General features: G+C 34.7%; 1 long non-coding RNA gene across 2 annotated transcripts; it reads right to left on the bottom strand.

Annotated features, from left to right (window-relative positions):
• Positions 1 to 2,850: 2,850 nt before the first annotated feature.
• LOC309498388 lies at positions 2,851 to 3,897 on the bottom strand. Of its 2 annotated transcripts, XR_014205937.1 has the most exons (5): positions 3,780 to 3,897; positions 3,527 to 3,591; positions 3,376 to 3,434; positions 3,189 to 3,292; positions 2,851 to 2,992 (listed from the first exon to the last, which is right to left on the bottom strand). It is a non-coding gene; the product is annotated as an uncharacterized lncRNA (long non-coding RNA). The 2 variants fall into 2 exon arrangements; XR_014205938.1 differs by lacking the exon at positions 2,851 to 2,992 and having other exon boundaries at positions 3,005 to 3,292.
• Between the last annotated feature and the right edge of the window lie 7,223 nt (positions 3,898 to 11,120).

Below are 11,120 nucleotides of genomic sequence, written 5' to 3'. Positions count from 1 at the left end.
AATCAATTAGACCTAAAGGATGGACCTAAATTAATGAGAAAAATTAAAAAGGTCATCAAAAATACAGGGTGAATTGTGTCTGAATTGTTTGTAAAAGAGATGACATAATTCAGCAGATTCTATTCCTTCATTTACCTCACAGATGTGATATAGAGAATATTATTCAGTGTAAGTGATCGTAATCTCTTCAGCATTTCTCTTGTATCTCTATGGCATCACCTACTCATAAATACTCATTAAAGCCATATGCCATAAGCTTTTAGCTCAACATGTTTAAAGCCTTGAGAGAAACATTTGTTGATTGGAGGATGATTAATTAAAGCTCATCTGTGAGTGGGTTTTCCACAGGCTCAGCCACAATGTCTCATAAAAATAAAATACAGTGATGCATTACTTGCAAAATGGCAAACAGCTTTGTTTTCTCTTCAGGCATTTATTGATATTATATATATAAAAAAATTAACAGCATTTTAAATTACATCCATAATCTCAGGGTGACATCATTCCTGCTTGCGGGTATTCATAAAGTGTACAGCAGTAGCCACAAGGGGGTCTGGGGGGGCCTAGGCCCCCTCATTTACATGAAAATATTAAAGAATTGTTGATTTGTTACTCTAATTGATAGATTGAAAAATGCAATGGCTCAAACTTATTGGTTTAATTTAACGTGTTGTTTTTAGCTTTTTCTTTGTAAGTGAGAGTTCATTAACATGCGGTGACAATGGCGGATGCACAAAGTTCAATATTCCGCTTTTTCAACAAATCATGGAAAGATGAACGAGAAGGAGAAAAAGTGGCATCTACATATGAGCCTACTTCACCTTTCCACGAGGAGACAGCGAGTTAAGCGGCACCTGAGGCTTCCCATTTCCAAAACACACTTGTTTCATCACTGGACTGTAGTGAAACTTCCGCGACACAAATCAGCACAATGCCAAATGATTTTGTTTCATTATAACAGCGGAAACAACTAATAATAAACTGTATTTAAGTTAAATATATTTCACGTATATTTATTAATTATTCTGTTTTTATTTTTCATTCACGATATTTTTCATTCACGATGTATGAACCCTCATGTTCTGCTCGGGTTGCATTGAATTAGTATCAAAGCAATGTCTCACAAGTCTAAATAAAACACCCTCCCTCCCTCTCTCTCTCTCTTTCTCTTTCTCTTTACGTGTGTCACAGTTTGTTTGTTTTTTACACTTGGTCACTTCATGCATGTTTACTGATCGGATAGCTATTTCTGATTCGTTAAACTGGTTCCATTTACACTTGTAAATGTGTTTTCGCTAAATGGATATAAATCCGATTTTCACTTCACATGCTATATGCAAATTTAAAGGAGTTCATGTCAACCAAAGCAACAGAGTTGCATTTTATTTATCAACAGCTAACTTCAAGATCAAAGACCGGAATAGGAGAAAGAGCGGTATCTGCTGGTAAGATCATATAGTCTTATTTAATTAAGATGATTGTGTTTTGAGCGTCTGCGATTTACTTTCAGTTTCATTTGCAGCAGTTTGCGCATTGGCTTGCCGAAGAGATATTCAGCTGCGGCAAAATTTTTTGGAGGAGTAAAATTTACAATAGTGGTTTCAAGAACCAGATGCATTACACTTGTCCAGTTTCATCTGGGATGCATCTCAGACCACCTCCTGAAGTGGTTTGAGCAATTGTATTTAAATCCGCCTGGGGGGGATTTACGGTCTTTTCACGATTGGATAGCTAACCGATCAGATAAAACACATACAGTGACCAAGTGTAAAGGCCCAGATTCCTGCAGTCTTTAAATTCACATAGAACTGCATGAAACACAAAATGCTAAATGTAGTAATGTTGACAGCAATAAGTAGGCCTACATCTAATGCCATTAAACATACACTGTTAGACTTTTCAAGGGTTTTTTACAGTAACTTACTGGCAACACTGTTGCCAGTAAGTTACTGTAATTAAGAGTTACAGTACCAAACCGTATTTCAGTTTTGTGTAATACAGTGCATTACTGTAAAAACGAAGCTAATCAGTACACTACTGTAATTATTTTTATTTGTACTAAATATAAATTGATTTGATAATTTTGATATATGATTAATTTTATTTTTATCCTACATAAGTACTACTTTCATACAAACCAATTAGACAAAGTTATCACAAAATACAATTTTTTTATTTAAAACATTTCATATATATCACAAAATAAACATGCCAATGCTGGAAATGATGTGTGAAATTTTTACACATTAATGGGTAAGTTTAGAGACAACATTTTTTGTGTTAATTTTAACTCATTCATTGTGTTAATGATTTTAACAAAGTAAATATGTCAGAGAGGTTAGCACAAAGATGTGTAAACGTGTTAAATTAACACATTATGTGCTGTCCTTCACTGCAAACATTTTTGAAAACATACATAAAATCATAAACAAAACATTAGCATTTGACTAAATGAATGTAGAGTCATTGGTTGTTTAGCTTATACAAGTATTATAATGAAATATCAACCATTACATTCATAAAACTGCAGAATATAAATACATTTTTAAGCATTCAAAAAGGAAATGTCCAAAACAGGACAAAACACAGTTCTTTTCACAATACAAGACACATAACCCCACCTTAAAAATAATTTCACTTATTTCCAAAAATGTGTTGGATTCATGTACACTGGTGGCCAAAAGAAGTATTTAAGTGGCGTAATGTTTTTGAAAGAAGTCTCTTTGATGCTCAAGAAACATTTATTATTATTATTATCAATGTCTGACTGTCTACTCCATCTTTTCTACAGCATAGGAGTAAAAGTCATCATCAAAATAGTCTTTAAAAAGCCAGCACAATGTTTTTGTCCACCTTTGTGAATAAATGAACTTCTCCAAAGATTGGTTCCTGTTCAGAACTTGATTGACAACATCAGAGTGTTCCCTGGTCTGCATGCGTGTCCACAAACACTAATGTACTCAGTCCTTCAGAGGAGATCCCGGTTCCAACACTATATGAGAGAGAGAGAGAGAGAGAGAGAGAGAGAGAGAATATTAGTGTCACATTATTTTTAACCTCCTTTTTTGTTAATTTTTATTATTATTTTCACAAAAACTTAAGAATATATATTTGTAAACAGCTTTTGTCAATAAATAGCATACAAAAGAACTAAATTAAATTATGCCAGATTAAATTTTAATACTTACAAATCCTAAATTCTGTCCAAAAATGCTGAGATGCATAGAAAGAAGTTGAACGACTGAAATAGATGATTTTAGCCCATTTCAGCTTGTCTGCAGTGAAGGAGTACCTGTTTGAGACAAATACACAGTAAGATACATGCAAGAAATCACTGTGTGATGATCGTTCTCCTTCCTACAGTAGTTAACCCACCTGTGCGCTGATATTAGGACCTTCCTAGTCAGGTGGAACTGCAATGGTAGAGTCGCTGGCTAATAAAATATAAAAATAATGCAAAAATATAAACTTAAGTTGTTTAGAATGCTAGATTTGGTCTTAGTGAGAGTTTTACTGCAGTGCTTACCTGGATACATTTAATCTGGTGAGACTGAACAAAGACAATGGTCCATCTTCTGATTGGTTCATTTGCTGTGTAATAAAGTTAGACATAATGCAAAGGTCACTTATTTGATATAAAGTTAGCCAATTTTATAGAGATTTTATAAGATATTGTTAGCTACCTAGTCTGCACCAGTGGCTCAAAAACAATTTTCACATAGTGTATGCTAATCATTTCAGCAAACTTCTCAAAATATATCACAAATGGGCTGGCCTACCTCTGGAATCTTGCTAAGTCACTGGCGCGAATTGGCGCTTTGTTGCAGTTGCCTTTAAACACAAAAATGGAAGTAAATATTAAATTCCATAAAAATAAAAAAAACTATAATATGGTATAGTTTGCAAACTAATGCTAAAACTATAAAGGTTCTCATCAGTAGGCCAACATTAAGATATAAACAGAATTTCACATTAGTTTATTCACATTTATTGTTAATGTAAACGCGTTGCTCGTTGGCATATTTTAACTCGACAATTCAATAATCTAACAAAGTGTGTAAAATGAAACGTTAGCTCTTACCATGGTAAAGTTCGTTACCGCCATGTTGACGACGAGTAACGTTAGGCTAACGTTAACGTTATAACATACGTTAAACTGGGCACAATCCTGTCAACATACACAGAATGTTTTTTGTTTTTTGTTTTTTTTTACCTTGCTTGCTGATCTCTCTCTCTCGGTGAAGTGAATTCCGTCTCTTCCCCGGTCCAGACACGAACGTCGCGATCCAACAAAAGACAGACCCCATTACCTACACTGGATGTCTGTCTGACGCGACACGACAAATCCCAGACAGTATAGTGATGCGCCGCGGCCGTTATATTTCAGACGTAGTCCGATACGAGTCCAAGCGCTCGCACTAGTTCTTACAAGGGATAAACAGGTTTGCATTTAAAGGTCCGGTCGCTTCAATGTGTCCAATATAGACAGCCTCTGGCTATTATAGCGTTGTAGACACGTGGTGTAAGGCAAAAATTAGGAAATAAAAAGCACGGTGGAATGGTGCCAGCCAGAGAGGCAGTTACGTCAAATACAGTAGTATACAGCAAATTTAAAAAATACAGTAAGTCTCTGTATGTGGTGTTAGACGTCACAGAAAATTCCCATGATGCAATTGGAATCACAGTTATTTACTGTAAAGAGAAATAGCAGTATAATACTGGGGGATTTAAAGTAAATAACTGTAGAAATTACAGAAAAGTCTAACAGTGTATTTAATAATCTAGTTTATTATTACAACACCAACTTATTCAGTAGGCCTATTCTATGAACCTCAAAGGAATTTGTAAACATTAGTATTTCTCTAAAGCAATTTACAGTAAATGTAAAGAGGCTTGCATTTGAGTCGCTATCAGTACCTTGATATTGTGTGTTGCATTGTCTATTCAAACGAAGAGTGTGTGTATTAGAACCACACTTTACAAAGGAATATCTATGAATACTAATGAGATCATCTGCTCAAACGTGAATTTTTATCAATTGCTCTTTGAGAATCATCTCGTTCCAGGCTAGACAGCCACGCGTGGCTCAAATAAGTGGCTGATATAAGTGATTGTAATGTGGTAGCTGAGGTGATTATAATTAGCCTTTATCACGCCTCATCTCTCTCGTTGTCGGACATCAGGTCACCTGTAATGTTGCACAAAAGCGGTTGACGCTTGATTTGGTTCCTCTTTATCAAACAGCTCTGACAACTGCCATACCACTGGCCCATCAATCAGGTCAATTAGACGACTGGGCAGACAGCTGGTCATGCATGTGCTTTTGTTCCCGCTCTGTGAAGAGAGTATAATAGTGGACTTCTGTCAGTTCTGTATCATCACTTATTATAAGAGGTTCTATCTGTCTGTCTGTCTGTCTCACTTGTGCTTTCATTCCAGTTCATTTTCTTTTCAGAAGTGATCACACAGAGTGACCAATTTGACATTCACATACTTGGAATAGGACTCTTTTTGAGTTCTTATAATAATCAGTGTCAAATATATATATATACATATATTTTTGCTTGATGTCTGTACTGTCCTCTGTCTCAGTGGCATAATGTGGCATAGAATGGTTATGAGCAGTTTTTGTCTGCTAAGTATTACGGATGCACAATATATTGGCAACACGTTGGATATCAACTGAAATTAGATTTTTTTTTTTTCTGTCTATCTTTACATGTTGAAAACCTTTGTCATCATTTAATACTCACTTTAGGTTTATCTTTAAAAACATTAATAATTTACTGTTAGCTGACTTAAAAGTAAACTTTAGCAAATCTCAGAAACAAATTCCTTTTTTCTAATGTTAGTATGCCTAAAAATGTAAAAGTACTGATTTCAGTTTTCTGTGGTCTGTTTTTTTAATTTATTGGCATTTATTGGTTATTGGCCATAGCATGAAAAAAATAAAAATAAAATAAAATAAAATAAAATAAAATAAAATAAAATAAAATAAAATAAAATAAAATAAAATAAAATAAAATAAAATAAAATAAAATAAAATAGACAAACACACACACAAAATAAATGTTGTATTTTTCTATTGGTGCATCCCTACTATAGCCACACACACAGGCTACGCTACATTCATGCAGTCAGTGTTTGGGACCGACAACAATGTTCTCAATCTGGACTAATATAATTTTTTCACGTTGCAATTTTTTCCCACTTTTTTTCACACACTCTCTCATTAGAATGGATTGTTCTTGTATTTCACATGAAATTAGTCTCTATGATCACTATTGTGCGGCCTGCAGAGCTTAACAGAAATGTATATATAAGTGGTGTTTTAGCACCTCTGATTTCAGACCATAATATGCATGTAATCGTCATTGAGAGTCCTTAATATCCAGTAAAGTTTTAATTCATTAAATAACTTTCTTTTTACAATCTGTCACCTACGGTGAATCATCAGTCTTGTTCTTTTGAGACAAGATGATGCTTGAAACATCACCCAATTTTCAAGTAGAATTTATTATTTTACAGACAGATTGATTTCTTGTTGTTTGAAGATTTTTCATCATTCAACCTGGGGAAGATATTTTCGAACACTGAGAAATAAAGTGATGTAACGTGTGGCGTCAAAGTACAAACTATACCTTCTGCAGTGACCTGAATGAATGAAATCAATCACAGACATTATTTAAACCTGTAGCTACTTGTCAATACTTGTCATATGATATCACCATTAGAGGTAACCATTAAACACATACACACGATTATAATGTCTTTACATAATCATCCTTTTAAACCTATAAGTATTCTATTTGTTGTACTGTACAATAAATTAATGTAAGCTTTTAAATGAGCTCATCATTTAATAAAGTCAACACACTTATGTAATGCATCTCCTTTCAAGGATACAGTAGAAATCATTTTATTAAATCCTGTTAAAATTAGGTCTTCATAAAATGTTTACACAAAACACATGATGGCATCTGAATAGAGTTCAGTGTGTGATGTGTTAAATGAGGGTGCAGGGCTAAATATATGTCTGTCAGGACCAATACCGTCAAATACGATTGACAATTAGCATACAGTTTGGATTGGCGGTATGGTTCCGTTCTGGGCGAGAACTCCCTGCGCATCCATGCAGCCTAGCATGGATAAGAGCAGCAATAACCCACCTTAAGGTAAACAGAACCAAACCTGCATGAATGTTTGCAAATATATTTAATTCAAGATTTTAAAGTACAACATAATTCGAGAATTTATTCTGATTCAAGGGGAATCAGAATGCCAAATCCTGACTGGACGATAGGAGGAGCTGGGGATGGAGGAGGGTAATTAGCTCCTGAGAAACACAATAGCTGCTGATAATACTGAAGGAGCTTTTATATGGTGTATACAGATATATTTTATACGGTGATAGGCGTCGTATTCCTATTGGTAGATGTGGATCAGCTGAGAGTCATCTGATGCGAGCTTGACTAACGTGACCTGCCAGAACTAACGCTACGCTTGATATATTAAATAAAAAATCAGAGCTTTATTAAACATTTACAGCCACAAATGTCTTATAGTTTCCAATTGGAGTCAAACACTTAAATATCTATATTCAGTAAAGTTCAGAAGTCTGAGATCACTTCTGAAAATGATTCTATTAAAAACACTTTACAATAAGTTTCATCAGTTAACATTAATTAATGTATTAACATGAACTAACAATGAACAATACATTTGTGACAGTATTTATTCATCTTTGTTAATGTTAGTTAATAAAAATACAGCTGTTCATTGTCTGTTCATGTTAGTTAAAAGTGCATTAACCAATGTTAACAAATACAACCTTTGATTTTAATAATGTATCAGTAAATGTTGAAATTAATATTAACTAATATTAATAAATGCTGAAATGGTATTGTTAATTCTTAGTTCATGTTAACTAAGGTAGTTATTAATGTTAACTAATGAACCTTATTGTAAAGTGTTAACATACAGAAATCTATAGATTAATAGCTGTCAGCAGAGTAATTTGAGTGTAAAATTAATGATTTCTGTTGCAGTTGAAGTTTAAAATATTTGCTTTAATTCAATGTATGAACTGCACAAGTTTGTATAAAATCATGTTTCCAACATAATCATATAATATAAAGAGCATCTTGTGCTTCAGTGGAAGTGAGAACATCTGACCCTCTATACAGGTCAAGGTCACAAATGTGCATATTTGTTTATTTACTTGGCTTTAAACAAAAACAAAACAAAAAAACTTTCAGTTATTTCGAGGTTTGCATTCGAGTTAGAATTTTTCAATGTGGTCTCAGACTGTTGGATATCACTGTATATTACTTTTAACAATAGTTAGTTCTGGTCCTCAGATGTGACTGGCTCAGCGGTATTTCAAGATTACAGAGTCACACTTTTCACTGCTCTGCTTGTCTGTGCATTATATGCCAGCAGGGAAAGGACATTGTCGAAAAATCAACACAAAATATCAGCTCACTATCATTGAACGTTTACAGCGCATTTCACACTAAATAGTCAACTGACTTCATGAACTCTAGAATTGGCCATCTCGGAGAAAAAAAAAAGAGAGTTTGATTGTAGAGAGCGAGAGCGAGAGAGAGAGAGGGGGGGTGGGGGTGGGGGTGGGGGGGAGAGGAAAGTACTAGAATAGGATTAGTAACAGAGTATGTTCAGCTTGAATACATTAGCATGCTAGATCAGTCAGTGTGCCTTATGACTGTGGTCTTGGGCCTATTTTTGTCACTTGAAGGACTTTGCTGTTGAAGGAACTTTGGATAAATGTCATACCAATTTTAACAAAGCACTGTGATTTGCACGAGTTATTTTAGCTACTCAACGACATTCAAACCGGAAATATATCCTTATATATTTCTTCAGATCTATAATAATATATCTAATTGTATACAAATCTTGTCAGCCTTTACATTGACTCAAGCTGTAGTCTTATGATCCTTGGACTGGACTGTTATTAGACATTGCTTTGCACGGTATTGTGATTTAAATTATTATAAATAAATTCAAGAATTCTAATGATGCTGCTTATGGGATTTTTTTTATACTTTTTTATTTAATTTTTTTACTGTAATTCATTTATCAAATGTCATTTATAGCATTATTGATGGAGATATCATTACCTATGCCTAGTATGTCATTCTGTGTCCAAGTCCCCGACTATGCCAACGGTGACCGTTCAAAAATGAGAAAAAATACTTCTTGTTTTTTTGTATTGTTTGTTTTTTGTTTGTTTTTTTGTCCGAAGTTTGCATTGCCTGTAATTCAAGAAATATTAAATATCTGTTAATATCCTATGATTTGGCTGTTAACAAACTTACATTTTTGGGATCTATATTTTTAAGGCCCTATGTGGTTCAATTCCAGAGATACTGGGATCACAAGAAGTGCTTTTTCCCATTTTTGAACAGTCAATGTTAGCATATATGCAACAAAGATTGTGAAAGTAAACATACTATTACTAATAGACCTTCCAATCTCTGTGTAAAAAATAAAATAATGATGCCGCTGTTACAATGTCAGTCTGTTTTGATTTCTGTTCTGGGGCGCGTTTCCCAAAATCATGGTTAGCCAACCAAGTTCGCAAGTGCATAGTTCACCAAGTCGGTGTTTCCCAAAACCATCGTTCCAACGAACATTCGCAAACAGCATCACAAAGCTGTGTGTTTGGAACGACAGCTCTCGACCTGTGGTTAGAAGCATACAGTAGTTCTTGTTTGCATGAAATGTGGACTAAATAAATCCTTATCTTGAGCAAAATAAGCAAGCTGACATTCAGTACAATCTGTATATTTTATTTAGAGTACATACAAATGTAATTTATGTATTTTAGATTTAAAGCACCGTTTTTGAAGAGTGCACGTGCTCTATGAGTATGTGCTCTATACATAAGAACAAGCCTAGATTGAATCAGGAAATAAAGCAAAATAACTGAAAAAAATTTCCTATGATGCCATGTCTGTAATTTATAGCAAAACGTCCAGCATTAATTCGATCTCAAACAGATTCCTTTAAAAGAAGTTATTACTCCACCACGTGTGTGACTTCATAAACCAACGTGGCTGAACAACCACTTTGCGACAATATGGTTTCGGGAAACAGTCGTGACTAGCAAGTTGATTTCTTCAACGATGCATCGTACTATGATAGTTAAGCAGCGAGTTATTTCACCAACCTCTCGGACTATGCTCTGATTGACCTCTTCTCTGCCCTACAAAGGCAAAAGACCTTAACTCGCTAGAATGTGGACCTGAGAAAAATTACTGTTTTAGTAATGAAAATGATCTATATATAAAAATCTTGAGCTCTAACTTGACGCTAACTTTAAAAATTACTGTACTCTCCCTTTGTATTGTCAGCAAAAAGTGAGAAGTCATGCCAAGGCAAAAGGCAGTAACTTCTACACATTATAAATATTTGGTTGCTGATCACCATTAACAAAATCATTATAGTAACACCTGTATAAAATCTAGTGATCATGGCATTTATTTTGTATGATTTACAATTACTTATAGACATCTACTTATTGCTATCCTGTGCTTTGGTTACATTCTGATGACATTATTAATACATTAGACTTGACAAAATATCTCCATAGCGGCAAAGATATCTTCAATTGGTACCGAGTGGCATAAGACTTGCTAAGCACACGTTCAAAATGATCACGATAAAACAGATCCTCGCGCACATTCGACAAGGGGACTATGCACCAGTACACTTGTTGCTTCATTATGTGGTATGCACCAATAAACCCTTGTTGTTTCATTATTATCACTCCCTGTAATATATTATTCCCACGTCGGCTCGACCATTCAGCGCCGGCAAAGTTTTGGCACACTGCCAGCTAGATGCATGAGTGTTTTAACCAGGTCCGGTACCCGAACTGGGTGAGGCGGGGCTTTAGTTCTTTGTTGCATTCACCTGCTACATTATGTGTAACATTTTTCTGTCAACTCTGCATATATCTTTCGCAATCTATATCGCACGTTTGTCGATGTAGCGGGTTAAGACCATACTAAATGTTCTGACCGCGTTTGTGCAGGACCATAGCCTGGCAAGCCAGACGTACATCAAGATGTTTAGTCTGGCAACTCACCATA

The sequence above is a fragment of the Leuciscus leuciscus genome (assembly GCF_965113295.1).
Source record: "Leuciscus leuciscus genome assembly, chromosome: 5".
Taxonomy (NCBI): domain Eukaryota; kingdom Metazoa; phylum Chordata; class Actinopteri; order Cypriniformes; family Leuciscidae; genus Leuciscus; species Leuciscus leuciscus.
The sequence above is the reverse complement of the archived record's forward strand: the minus strand, read 5'-3'. Positions and strand labels throughout refer to the sequence as shown.